This window comes from Apodemus sylvaticus, chromosome 6 (assembly GCF_947179515.1).
Source record: "Apodemus sylvaticus chromosome 6, mApoSyl1.1, whole genome shotgun sequence".
Lineage (NCBI taxonomy): Eukaryota > Metazoa > Chordata > Mammalia > Rodentia > Muridae > Apodemus > Apodemus sylvaticus.
The window spans coordinates 29,728,435-29,743,986 of NC_067477.1; positions in this window are offsets into that span (position 1 = coordinate 29,728,435).

A 15,552-nucleotide genomic window follows, 5' to 3' on the forward strand; every position below is an offset into this window, starting at 1 on the left:
CAACATTGCTCTTCCCAGTCATTTGATTCTCCACCTGCCCACAAGAAATTGTTGATTCTAAGGGTCACTATAGAATCATAAAAATCTTGTAGGTCACAAGTAGTTTTCAACATAATAATTCTATTGTAGACATGGAGATTTGTTTGCTTGGATTCTCTCAGACAATAAAATCTTTTTAAGCCAACTCTTGTTAAATAAAAATAACAAGGTATAATAGTTATATTTGACCTATATACTTCCATGTTTCAAGCAGGCCTAGACACATAATACAATATAAATGTTGTGCAGTTCTGTACTACATTGTATAGGGAATATTGAGAAAAAAGGAAAATGTATGTGTGTTGTGCTCAGATGTGTTTTTTTAATATTCTTCCCATATTTGGTTGAAGATATCAGTGATGGTCTTACAGACATGCAATGCATATTGGATATAATGGAAGAGAAAGAATATATAGAATATACTACAGTATCAAAACCCATACCACTATCCATCAATGGTGATGAATTAAAAACTATAAACACTTACAATTAACTACTCAAGTGAATCAATGGTGGATTGTTACTACAGAAAGTTAACACAACTCCCAAACCATAAACTGTTTAGTTTAACTAAAAGTTTGTCTTTGGGAGACTATAAACCACCAACTCCTGTAATTTGTTACTATAATTGCCAAAATATAAATAATACTTATTTATTATGACAGTATAATATTATAATTTATAATAATATATACTATAAATATAATATAATTAAAATAAATATTAAGTTCTGGATTAAAATTTTTCTACACAGCTCTCAATTTGTTCTAGTAGCTTTGGGTGAAAGGATTATATTGCCTCTGTGTCTGTCTTGAGAACTATTGACTATATTTGTGTGGGTCTTTGGGGGAACTCACTTCTCATACACTGGTCGTCTCCTTTTGTCAACAGTCAGTGCTTGGACTTTGGTTTTCCCCAACATTATTTAGTCTGTTTAAGGGATGTCTCTTCATATTATTGTCAATATTGGTACTTCTGTACTCAGAAGTTATTAGGTTTTGATGGGATCCCATTGACTATCCATTAATGTAGATAAAAATAAATATAACTAGTCACTCTCCACTCTTTTCCTCCTTGTGTCAGAAGGTTAAACAAGGTTAATCCTCAGGTTGACACTATATATCTATACGGTTGATGCAATACTGTGTTGCTTCCAAAAAAATAAAATGGTTGCATTACATGGCGATTGAAGAATTTTTTTATTTTCAGATAAAATATTAATGATACAGAGATTTTAATAAGATCTCTGCTTGAAGCCTAACAATAATCTTTAGCAAAAGAAAGATAGAAAAAGAGAACTACAATCCATCGCCTAGCTCCTCATCCTGATATTCACATACATTATCTTCATATTTTTTTGAGATGCCACAAAAAAATCTCAGCCATGGTTCTTGAGAATGATGTTTATCAGAAGTTTTCTGGCAGTTACATTCTCAACACTCAATAGCACAGTCAAGGAGTCTATTCAGTCACTTGCCTTTTCTTACTGTGACTCTGTCAACAAAAACCTTTTGTTATCAGATGAGGCACAGAGTGAAGCACCTCACACAGAGCATTAACTAACCTGTCCAACAAAATAAACTATGTCAGGAAAATACCCAGAATAATCTAAGGATGTATCATGTGGGATTATCTACCTTGGAAGAAGTGAGTATCACAGAACAGAAAACAAGTACCGATGACCTTTTACAGTCTTATTCTTTGTTTATTTAGTCACTTTTCATCAAGATGCTCTTTGCAAAGGATGTTGCTGATTTTTAGACCTCTGTCATTTTATCCTCCTTGAATTAAATATTTTTGCCTAGAATATTAGGACTTCCATCCTATAATCTCTGGCAAATATTTATTGAGTTTTGTCAGTGTTCTTTATTAAGCCATGGCCTCATATATGCTGATAAGTATAAGAATCATATATCATTATTAAGCAATTCATAGATACAAATGATTTATAATTATAAAATGCCCTAATTATAGTAAGTTCACCCAAACTTTAAAAACTCATACAAGGTTATTATCAAATTTGCTTGAGAGCCCAACTATGAATTGCTGGTCTTTGCTAATTGGACTTGTGGAAAATAGAGAGTAATGATTAGGCATGCCAGAATTCATCTGCCAAGAAACAATTATGAATCCCAGAAGGGAAAAGAAAGGCATGTTCTACTCAAAATAGCAAACAGGTCCTAAGCTGTGACAGAATTACTGGGAGAAGTTAGAAAAAGAGAGTAATTTGAAAGGAGAAATTAATAGACCAGTTTATGTTAAAGAGCCACGGAAAAGATTATAGTTACTGTAGCAAAGGTGAACTTAGACAAAGAAATAGTAATACAACTGACTTAGTCACAAAGTCAAGTGCTACCTTAGGACTTCTTCTAAACAGAATAGCATTAAACAACCTACAGCAGCTGTTAAATGGGATACAGTATGGGACACTAATCTAAGAGAGACTATGTAGTACTTTTGTTACCACAGAATCAGAGAAATTCAACTCATAAAAGGGAGCCAGGGAGCAGAAGGGAGGGAGGAGAGAAGGAGAGATGGAAAGAGGGAGGTGAAATCCACATATAAGCAAAGCTGTCAGATAAATTTGAAGTTATCTGAGGTAAGATTATGATTATTTGAAAATAAATTCATGATGACTCAAAACTTGGTCATCTTGGTGTGTACTTGGGTACACACATGTTTATATTTATTTAAATCAATATTTAATTACATATTTTGTACTTTCCATTCCTCCCTCTAATCCCTCCCTTATTCCTATCACTACTTTTCCAACTAATGATTCTTATTACTGACATACACACACAAACACACACACACACACACAAACACACATACACACACATACATGGATACTCACACATAAATATCTGCTGTATCTGTTTGGTGCTATTTGTGTGTAAATAATTTTGGTGCTGAATTATTTATACTGGATAATCACTTGGTGAGCTCAAACCTATGAGAGACTAGTTCTTCCTCTCTCAACAGTCATTAGTTGTTGGAAGTTCTTATATTTTTATCCTGATTAGGACTTTAGCAAGATTTTTAAAATATTTTTATTCTTCATTCTTTCCTTTTGAAAGTTGTGGGGTTTTTTCTGCTCTAGAATACATGACTCACTTAACAGGAAACCTAACTGGTTTATCACTATCTCTAGCAAATAGACAAATCATTGCACCATAGTAGAAATCTAATAAATAGTAAATTTTACACAATGCCTTTGCACAGCTAAAAGCATGTGCAATATCAACCCTTTGACTAACCATCAAACCTTACTTTTGAGCAATAGAATTGTATGCGCAAAGTCACCAAGGTATCTGAAAATTCTCAAAAGCACCTCTCTTTTAATCCACTTTTACTCTTGATCCTTGGCCTCCCTGCTCATCTGCAGCAGATGTGCAGATTGAACTTCATCAATATCAACAAAGCAGGGGATATCCCAAAAGTTGCTGCCTGTATATCGGATATGTTCAGTGAGCTAGGCTTCCTTGTCTGACCTCAGTGAAAAGGAAGTACCAAGTCCTGTGGAGACTTGAAGAATAAGGAATGCCCAGAGAAGCCTCCACCTGCCCAGAGGAAAAGGGGAGGAGGGAGAGAGAAGGATAGTGAGAGGAGGTGACCAGAAGGGGTCCAGTGAGTGGGATATAAAGCAAATAAAAAATAAAAAGAAGGAAAATAAAAACACCTTATCACCATTACTTACTGCTAAATTAATTTTCTCTCCAGAAAAATATCGGAATATGTCATTCAGTTTTCCTTTGTATGCTTCTTGTTGTAGTCTCCTTTTCATGTATAGCATTTTATTTATCTCGTAGTTTTTGTTGTTTTGTTTTATATTCCTGTTATAAATATGAAAAGCAACTTGGAGAGGAAAAGGATTATTTCATTTTACAGCTTATAGTCCATCATAAAAGTATATCAGTGATGGAACTCAAGAAGAAACCTGGAAGCTGGAACTGAAAAAGAGGCCATGGAGGAATATTACACACTGGCTTGTTTCCTATGGCCTGTTCAGCTTGCTTTGGAACATATCCCAGGACTACCTGCCCAGTGATGACAATGCCACAATTGGTTATGCCTTCTTACATCAATCAAAAAAATGCCCTTTGTGCCTGTCTACTGTTCAGTTTGATAGAGATGTTATATCAACTGACATTTCTTCTTAGACGATGACTCTAGCATGTATCAAGTTCACAAATGAAACAATGAGCACCACGGTAGATATTTTCATCATATATCAGTATACTAATTGACTTTCTAGACTGCAAACAAAAGACGAGTGTCAACTTCCACATAAGAAATATTAATTTTCATTGCGGTTTTAAGACTTTTGCTCCATATTTAATTCTGTTGTCTTTGGACTGAGGGGGAGGATAAACATGATGGCAGAAACAATAGAAGAGGGAACCTCTCCCTCCAGCAAGAAGCAAAGGGAAAAGGAAGTGGACCAGAGGCCTAAGGTCTACCGTAGCAGCCTGCCCCAGTGTTCCAGCCCCATCACCTCTCATGCATCCTACACTCTACCATAAAGCTGTTAGCAAACGGGTTTTGGGTTTTGAGGAGACACTTCAAATGTCAACTGTGATGAATTGTCTATGTCCTTTTCCAAGAGAATATCATCCTCTTACATTTCAACTATTTTCTAACCTACATTCTCTGTCTTTTTGTAAGCCTTCTATTTAAACTCAAGATAATTGTAACAAACAATCAATGGATGACATTTTTTTCATATCTTATATTTTGCCCTTTAAAGCAATTTGTATTAGACATCTCAGCACTATAAAGCAGTAATTTGTGTGCTTGTAAATCCAAAACTTTACAGAAATGTTGGAAATATTTTGTTTATTTTTCAAAAAATAAACTGATCTTGATTTTTTTATAAAGACATTGTGTTCGGAGATAAAGATGAGAACAGAGTTCTCTGCTTCACCCACATGTGCACACACACACACACACACACACACACAGAGAGAGAGAGAGAGAGAGAGAGAGAGAGAGAGAGAGAGAGAGAGACAGAGAGAGACAGAGAGAGAGAGAGAGAGAGAGAGAGAGAGAGAGAGAGAGAGAGAGAGAAAAGAGGGAGACACAGAGAAAAAGAGAGACAGAAACATACACACACACACACACACACCACATTCTAATTCAAAATCCTTTTAGACTTCTTAGTTTCCTAACCCTCATCCTGGAACTTGAACACATAGCACAAAACATTTACAATGTATTTTTAAGGATTGAACCTTTTCTCATGGAATACTACCCTGTCTATTCTCTTTGCTTTGTATATAAGTAAAATTATAATATTAAAATATGTAAATGATGAATTAGAATGTGTCTTAGTCACGGTTTCTGTTCCTGTTCCAAACATCATGACCAAGAAGGAAAGGGTTTACTCAGCTTAGACTTCTACATTGTTGTTCATCTCCAAAGGAAGTCAGGACTGGAACTCAAGGAGGTCAGAAAGCAAGAGCTGATGCAAAGACCATGGACAGATGTTACTTACTGGCTTACTTCTCCTGGCTTGCTCAGCTTGCTTTCTTATAGAACCCAAGACTACCAGTCCAGGGATGGTACCACCCACAGTGGGCCCCATTCCCCCTTGATCATTAATTGAAAAAAAAATCCCTTACAGCTGGATCACATGGAGGAATTTCCTCAAGAGAGGCTCCTTTCTCTGTGGTAACTCCAGCTTGTATTAAGTTGACACACAAAAACAGCCAGTACAGGATGCAAAATTTACCTCACTCTTACATGACACATTTCTGCCCAGAAATGATGAATAAAACATGAATAATCTCATTTTACTTAGTAAAATATGAAAAGATAATTTTAAGAAATTTCCCAAATTTTCTACAACATTATGTGTAATCAAGAGTTTTGTAGAAATAAACTGTCATCCAAAGTTTAGACTTTGAAGTTAGGATGGCTGGAGATGTTCAGTTATCTATTAGTTGGGAATATATATGTTACTTTATGAAAGTAATATAGACTATATTACCATCAAGGAGTTCATATATATCAGACTGATGTCCTAAGAATTAGTAGTGCTTAATCATTATGTTTAACTGTAGTAGACCAAAGGTTCTGTGAAAAAAATTAGAAAAATAACAGACAGAGGAGGAAGGGTTTAGTGGTTTAAGCTATAATTAACTGTGTTATTTTAATCCTTATTTCTTTGTGATAATTTCCGTGGGCTAATTTTTAGATTAATTGGTTTCTACATGCATTGTGGCTAAGTGAAAATCACTGTGTGAGAAGGTATGTTCTGCTAAGAATGTGGAGATGGTAATATTTTTGGTTCTAATAAAAATTCTTACATGAATTATTTAAAGGAAAATAGTATAGTGTCAGTTGGTGAAAGCATTGTTAATAGAATTAATAAATCTATGACTTTGCATGTGCAGAAAAACAATTGAAATATCAAATTTGTTAAAAATTGACATTCTTACAGAATATATAAATAAATCAGGAAAACTGAATTTTTACTCCCCATTATTACAAATTATCTGGGTTAAGTACAGATTTGTAATGAAATACTCAAGGAAGTCATTTTCTTTTTTTTTGTTTTGTTTTGTTTTGTTTTTCTTTATTCGATATAATTTATTTATATTTCAAATGATTTCACTTTTCTAGCCCCCCCACTCCCCGATAGTCCCTTCTCTTCCCCTGTCCTCTCCCACCCCTTCCCACTTCCCCGTTCTGGTTTTGCCGAATACTGTTTCACTGAGTCTTTCCAGAACCAGGGGCCACTCCTCCTTTCTTCTTGTATCTCATTTGATGTGTGGATTATGTTTTGGGTATTCCAGTTTTCTAGGTTAATAACCACTTATTAGTGAGTGCATACCATGATTCACCTTTTGAGTCTGGGTTACCTCACTTAGTATGATGTTCTCTAGCTCCATCCATTTGCCTAAGAATTTCATGAATTCATTGTTTCTAATGGCTGAATAGTACTCCATTGTGTAGATATACCACATTTTTTGCATCCACTCTTCTGTTGAGGGATACCTGGGTTCTTTCCAGCATCTGGCAATTATATATAGGGCTGCTATGAACATAGTAGAGCATGTATCCTTATTACATGGTGGGGAATCCTCTGGATATATGCCCAGGAGTGGTATAGCAGGATCTTCTGGAAGTGAGGTGCCCAGTTTTCGGAGGAACCGCCAGACTGATTTCCAGAGTGGTTGTACCAATTTGCAACCCCACCAGCAGTGGAGGAGTGTTCCTCTTTCTCCACACCCTCTCCAACACCTGCTGTCTCCTGAATTTTTAATCTTAGCCATTCTGACTGGTGTAAGATGAAATCTTAGGGTTGTTTTGATTTGCATTTCCCTAATGACTAATGAAGTTGAGCATTTTTTAAGATGCTTCTCTGCCATCCGAAGTTCTTCAGGTGAGAATTCTTTGTTTAACTCTGTACCCCATTTTTTAATAGGGTTGTTCGGTTTTGTGGAGTCTAACTTCTTGAGTTCTTTATATATATTGGATATTAGCCCTCTATCTGATGTAGGGTTGGTGAAGATTTTTTCCCAATTTGTTGGTTGCCGATCTGTCCTCTTGATGGTGTCCTTTGCCTTACAGAAACTCTGTAACCTTATGAGGTCCCATTTGTCTATTCTTGCTCTTAGAGCATACGCTATTGGTGTTCTGTTCAGAAAGGTGACTCTTACCAAACATGTGAAAGATCTGTATGACAAGAACGTCAAGACTCTGAAGAAGGAAATGGAAGAAGACCTCAAAAAATGGGAAAACCTCCCATGCTCATGGATCGGTAGAATCAATATAGTTAAAATGGCCATTTTGCCTAAAGCACTATACAGATTCAATGCAATACCCATCAAAATCCCAACTCAATTCTTCACAGAGTTAGAAAGAGCAATTATCAAATTCATCTGGAACAACAAAAAACCGAGGATAGCTAAAACTATTCTCAGCAACAAAAGAAAATCTGGGGGAATCAGTATCCCTGACCTCAAGCAATACTATAGAGCAATAGTGTTAAAAACTGCATGGTATTGGTACAGTGACAGGCAGGAGGATCAATGGAACAGGATTGAAGATCCAGAAATGAACCCACACACCTATGGCCACTTGATCCTCGCCAAAGAGGCTGAAAACATCCAATGGAAAAAAGATAGCCTTTTCAACAAATGGTGCTGGTTCAACTGGAGGTCAGCATGCAGAAGAATGCGAATTGATCCATCCTTGTCTCCTTGTACTAAGCTCAAATCCAAATGGATCAAGGACCTCCACATAAAGCCAGACACTCTGAAGCTAATAGAAAAGAAACTGGGGAAGACCCTTGAGGACATCGGTACAGGAAGTCATTTTCTATGTACTGTATCCACTTTCTATTTCTATTTCTATTATATATTTCTATGTACTGTATCCACTTAAGAAAGACATGCCTTCTTGTGCTGAGACACTTTCCTTTGCTCTGCTGAGATTTTACAGATCTACAAAGAAAAACATTCAGTGTACTGTGATATGTTGTGTACTCCATAGTGTGTTGACATTTCCTTAATTATCCATTTAATTTTTAATTTGCAGTTTTTGAGATAGGGTCACATATACCTGGCCTTTATCTTCATGAGTATCTGAAGGTGACACTAAAACTGCAAATCAGTACCACCCTAACCAGATTCATTATATTTTGAAATATAATTCCACCATGGTTTTTTCATTTGAACCATAGCCTTAGATTTTAATTCCACATATACCAATTAAATCATGGAAGAAACTTGGAAAACCCAAGTCTCCACATGGTTTTCTGTAATCCTTATAAATCATATTCATAGGAATTTTATTTTCTTACAGAGGCTTACGTAATGAATCTTTATACTATGTACACTTAAGAAAAGCCTACCATCTTTGTTTTGAGTTAGTACCATCAGCTCTGTTAAGATTTTATGGATCTGCAGAGAAATACTCAGTGTAAGGTGTTGTGCTCTGCATTTTGTGTTGACATTCCTCTAATTATCCTCTTATTGCAGATTTTTGCGGTAGGGTGACATACACATAACCTTAAACTCCCTGAGTGCTTGAAGGTGACATTGAAACCACAAACCATTTTTATCTTAGCAATCAGAACACATAAGTTCTATTTTGGTTTCTTTTTCATTTTTTTTTTTACTTTTATATTATTTTACCTTAGAAAACATGCTTTATTTTAGACATAAACAAATGAGAAAATAGAAACAAGAATGAGAAAATAGTTCAAATGAACTGATCCTTTAACTACTAATTAGTATTACATTTTTTGTGATTATAATATAATTACACCTTTCCCTTTTCCCTTTCCTGCCTCCAATCCTTTCTATCTTTTTCACTTTATTTATTTATTTATTTATTTATTTATTTATTTATTTATTTATTTTTAATTTTCTATATTCTTTGTTTAGATTTCAAATGATTTCCCCTTTCCTGGTTCCCCTCTCCCCATAAGTCCCATAAGCCCTCTTCACTCCTCCCATTCCCCAATCATCCCCCTCCTACTTCTCTGTCCTGGTAATACCCTACAGTGCTGCATCAAGCCTTTCCAGGACCAGGGCCCTCTCCTTCCTTCTTCTTGGGAATCATTTGATATGTGAATTGTGTCTTGGGTATTCAGAGCTTCTGGGCTAATATCCACTTATCAGTGGCTGCATTCCATGCATATTCTTCTGGGATTGGGTTATCTCACTTAGGATGATATTTTCCACTTCCAACCATTTGCCTACGAATTTCATGAATTCATTGTTTTTAATTGCCGAGTAGCATTCCATTGTTTAAATGTACCACATTTTCTGTATCCATTCCTCCATTGAGGGACATCTGGGTTCTTTCCAGCTTTCTGGCTATTGTAAATAAGGCTGCTATGAACATAGTGGAGCATGTGTCCTTATTGCATGCTGGGGAATCCTCTGGATATATGCCCAGGAGTGGTGTTAACAGGTCCTCTGGAAGTGTCATGCCCAGTTTTCTGAGGAACCGCCAGAATGATTTCCAGAGTGGTTGTACCAGCTTGCAATCCCACCAGCAGTGGAGGAGTGTTCCTCTTTCTCCACATCTTTGCCAACACCTGCTGTCTCCTGAGTTTTTAATCTTAGCCATTCTGACTGGTGTGAGGTGAAATCTCAGGATTGTTTTGATTTGCATTTCCCTAATGACTAATGATGTTGAACATTTCTTAAGATGCTTCTCAGCCATTCAAAATTCTTCAGGTGAAAAGTCTTTGTTTAGCACTGTACCCCATTTTTAATAGAGTTATTTGGCTCTCTGGAGTCTAACTTCTTGAGCTCTTTGTATATATTGGTTATTAGCCTTCTGTCAGATGTAGAGTTGGTGAAGATCTTTTCCCAATATCTTTTTTTCATTAATTGTTGTTGCATGCATATGTTTGTTTGTTTGTGTGTGTATGTTAGTCTGTGTCTTTGTGTATTCGTAAATATTATGTATATGCAGTTAAATATTATAAACAATTCAGTCTTTAAAATATTACGGTGGTATGTATATTTTCAGAGCTGATTTCTAGTCAACTGTTACCTGCTCTTCCCTTGAGTAAATATACTTCCCACTATCAACATTCTATTTTGCATGCAGTTTTTGCATAGGAGCAAAGTGAATCATTCCTCCCTCCACCATATCCTGTCTATTGTTGCTGTCCTTATTCATCTCATGTGTGTGTGTTGGGCATAACTTCTGACATTACTAGGTGATACAATCTCAGAGCAAATTCTCTTGATTGTCTAGCTCTTAAAACTTTTCAGTTCTCTCTTTTGCATTGTTACCTGAGCCTTAGATACAGTAACTGTATTGTTGTATATACATCCATGAAAATTAGTGAGAGAGAGAGAGAGAGAGAGAGAGAGAGAGAGAGAGAGAGAGAGAGAACTTGTGTGTGTATGAGGATGTCATATGTCATAAGTCAACTATTTCCGTGCTAATTAACATGGAACTTAGGTCTCTTCTGCCATTTGGGCCATTCAGGGACCAAGCTCATGCAAGCAGCCTGCCCCTCTCTTCCTAGCCATCTTATTGGCACCACTTCTATGCTTTTTAAAGTGCTATGAATGCAGCAATAAGTATGCTGCTTTTCCTAGTCAGAAAGGAGGACACCTAGCAAGGCTTTTGGTATATTACTTCATAAATACGTGCCCTCTAGTCATTGAACTGTTGGTCATAGATCTGAGAATTCTCCAATATGTGGATTTCGCCACCTGCTTATTACATCTTTAATCAAAATGTCTAATAAGAATCTCTTTTGACTGAGGGCATGTTTACATTTGTTCACTGCCCCTGTCTTTCCTGTTTCTAGTTTTTTATATCTCCCTAACAACATTTGCAGAAAAATGAACGCTATGAAACAAAGTCTCATTTGAGATAATTGAGACAATATATCTAGAAATATTTCCAGTGCCCTCTTGCACACAGTTTGACAATTCCTGTGCTAAAGCAGCGAGCATCATTTTGCTTGTCTGCATACTGCCATTCACATCCATCATACTGACAACACTTCAGTGTTGGGTATTCAGGTACCAACTACAGAGCAGGCTTTGTTTCTGTTCCCAGAAGCATGTCATGGTGATAGCACATGAACAGGTAATCTTGTCCCTCTTCTTTCTCTGCTGTTTTTTCTGTTTACCTTAAGGAAGGACAAAATTTTCCCTAAAGCCTATGATTACTCCTGTAAAAAATGGAATATGAGACTGTTTTCAAGTAATACAAATTACAAAGAATAAAGCAGTTTGTTTTTCATGGTAACTACGTCTTTCTTCTGGAAAAAATGTTGACCCATCAAGATGTAAGAAATTTAAAGAAGTTTTCCCAGAACACACCTGCATATTATTCACTGCAATACTACTGAGCTATTAGGGAGAATTGGGTCTTAACCATTCACTTTGAATCTTTCATATAAAGCGTTTTATCAAAAGTATCATATTAAAGGCTTAGTACCATCATAAAGTTTGGAAATGTCCTTGCCAGTGGATTGATCAATTATGTATTTATAAGTTGATAGCATTATTGGCAGGTTGTGGAGTTGAGTGACTGATGCCTTCTTCAATAAAGCTTGTCATAGGAACATACCTTGAAATAAAAAATCTTATGTCTCCCTCCGTGCTCTCTATGTCTCTCAGACACCAAGAGACTTGTATAATTATAATACAAGTGTGATTCTTCTACCTTGATGTTTTGCTTCACCTCACACCAGTGCAATGAAGCCAGATAACTATGGATACATACCCCTGGTAGCTGTGAATAACAATAAATATTTTCATCATTACATTTACAGGCATTTACTAGTGTCGTTAAAAAATCCAATACAACATCCATAATGATAAAAACTCAGATTGTTGTTTGAAGACAGAATACAAAGAAAAACAGGTCAAGTGGAGATACATTAAGAAGCATTTAGTACAAATATTATCACAATTCCATAAATCTCTGCCCACATGCCTTAAAAAATACCTGGCTTCATCTTAATCACTGTCTGCTTTCACTATTTTATAGGCATGTAAATGATCCAGATTTGCCCAGAAGTACACTGGCATTTTAACAAAATAAAGAGAAAATGAGGGGAAGAACAAGAAAAATGGGATGTGTAGAAATTGTACAATATAGGATAAGGATGTTATAGTTTCTATCAGTGTTTCCCCAAAAGACCATGTATTAAATAATAGGCCCCTAATATGCCACATGGGAGGAAGTAGGTAGATTTTGATTATTGAGGGATAAGTACGGCACTTGTCTTGCCTTTCAGAGTCAGGGACTTCCTCCTCTACTGGTTTTTCTCCCTCTACTATTTTATCCATACCATATTTCCTGCCAATACAGGGCCTCATTAATTTTTTATTCTGAAGATATATACATTTATACATACATACACACACATATACATACATACATACATGTGTGTGTATAACTTAAATAGAAGTGTATTTGCAAATTTAATGGTCAATATTAGTAAAAAATTTAAACTATAGCTGATGTTATGCTTGATTCTTATTAACATTAAAACGTTCACTATAACAGATTGCTTTCACAGTGAAAACTTAACAGTTTTGATTTCTTTCAAAAATACAGTCAACATCCTTTCATTAACAGAATTTGATACTTGGCCTTCTTAATGCAAACTAACCTGTGAGTCTGGATGACTTTCTCCAGAGATACATAACTTTCTGACATATGGTTTTGCCTTCATGTGGGATACAAGAATTACCTTCTAATATATAAGAAAATTAAATGCACTCAACCATGGAGCAATGCATTTTTTATCAGAATTCTGCAAAGTCTGCAATAGCCCTGTTTCTATTTTTCTCAAGAGATGCAAAGGCAGGTGGGAGCAATAACTCCAATTACGGAAGAGAGGCTGTATCTGTGAGAACCAGAAATTAATGCCATAAGAGAAAGTGATAATGGTTTAATCGGTACCACATATATGCATAATTCCACAGAACTCCCTAAAACCCCTGACAATAAATTGAAAATTGTCAGGGAATTTTCTTTAATATGGCCACTTTGCATCAACACTTTTCAATGCAACATTTATTAATCACTTAGAATTCATCAATGGAAAAAATCAGATGTCTAAGGAACTTATTTTTCAGTGGCATGAAGTATAAATAAATGAAAAATCTGATCTAAGTTAATATATATGGTATCAGAAGGAAGGACTAAAGGGATAAGTAAAGAAGGAGGGATACACCCAAATAATAGGGTTATATAATTGAGACAGTCTTTGTAGACTGGAAACATTTGAGGGGAATCTGGAATAAAGACTAGTTTCTCATGAATAAGAGGGAAGTTCTAAGTTTTGGGAATAGCGCCGAGCAACAAAACAGCCAGGATCTAGCCATAAACGAAGTGGAGTGAGCACTGCAACTATGTTGTGGCATTTGAATGGACTTTTGGGGGAACTCAGTTCACTGCACACTTTAGAGTACCAAAATCCTCCCCTATTGTTTTAACGGTTGAAGGAGAATGTTAAAGGAAATTTAGTTCTGACCTTTGAACTGGATTCTTACAGGCTGTCAAGAAGAACTAGCAAGGAAATCCATGTGCTTAAAGCAAGGACTAGATACATTCTCCAAAGGGAGAGGAATATGTGACAGCTAGACTAGCCAAACTGTGAGTAAATCATATTAGGGCTGAGGAGGTACTAAGATGCTTCTACATAGAATGTGAGTTTAATTTTTTTAAGTATTTGCCAATTTTTGTTTTTATGGGATAAATTTCTGTCATTTTCAGCTCTCAATACCTTCTCTCATCTCCCCTCTTTTCTGATAGACTCTTTCTTCTCAATAAGTTTCTCTCCTATTCTTTTGTCTGTGACAAATGAAATTTAATAAAAGGTTATTGCCTAAGAATAGCTGAGAGGCTATTTACTGCAAAAAGTTAAACTTACCATGTTCTACACTACAAAAGAAATTTCACCCCATCAATCACCAGTAACTACTAATAATACTTCAGGAAGTAATAATGCTTCACATGTCCTTAACCCATCCATCGTGAAATGCTTATGGGATGATCTTGTGCAAGTCTTGGGCCCATGACTACATCTGTAGTCATTGACATATGAATGGCACTATCACTCAGAACAAAGGAAAAGTGCATACTTCTCATTAGACTGCTCAAATAAATAAGTGTAAAGGCCAAATCTTAAGAGAGATGATAAATAACATAATGTAAAAGAGAGGAGACAGATAAAATCTGGAGTGTAAATAAATATATAAATAAATGACAAAAAAGATATAATGTGGAGAATGAGGGTGGTTGGGGGAGCACTTTCATACAAGCAAAGAAGAAAGGGGACGGCAGATGTGGGATGGGGTTTTGGTGAAGAGGTAACTGGAAAGTGGGATATCATTTGAAATGTTAACAAATGAAATAATTTAATAAAATGTACATAATGCAAATTAATTGCTATATCAGATCGATTTCATAACATAAGTACATATTGACTATCCAGAATAGAACAAAACCTTCTCTTTTATAATGTTATCTTGCTTTGTAAAAAAAAAAATGAGGATGGTAGTTACATAATCAAAAGTGAGTTTTGAGGGGGAATTAGGAGGAATGTGTAAAAAGGAATGATTGGAGGCAATGAAACTATTAGCTCAAAGATAACAAGAAGATGAATTGAGTTGGGAATATAAGAAAGAGACCAGGTGAGGGTGATGCATGCCTTTAATCCCAACACTTGGGAGGCAGAGGCAAGCAATTCTTTGTGAGTTTAAGGCCAGCCTGGTTTACACAATGAGTTCCATGACAGACAGAACTACACTGGGATACCCTGTCTCTAACAAACAAACAAAACACCAGCAAGATAAAATGGACAAAATGTCAAAGGTATGTACAGGGTTAATTGGGAGCTAAGTGTTATGAATCTAGGTTACATGAAGGAATCTCAAGATCATTGATCAAAAGACCAAGCCTAGAAGTAGCTAAGTCTGTCAGAGCAGTTAAAACTTTACAACCTATGAAACCTTCTTAAAATCATATTAAAGAACTAGCACCTAGATGCAGAAGAAGGAAGTG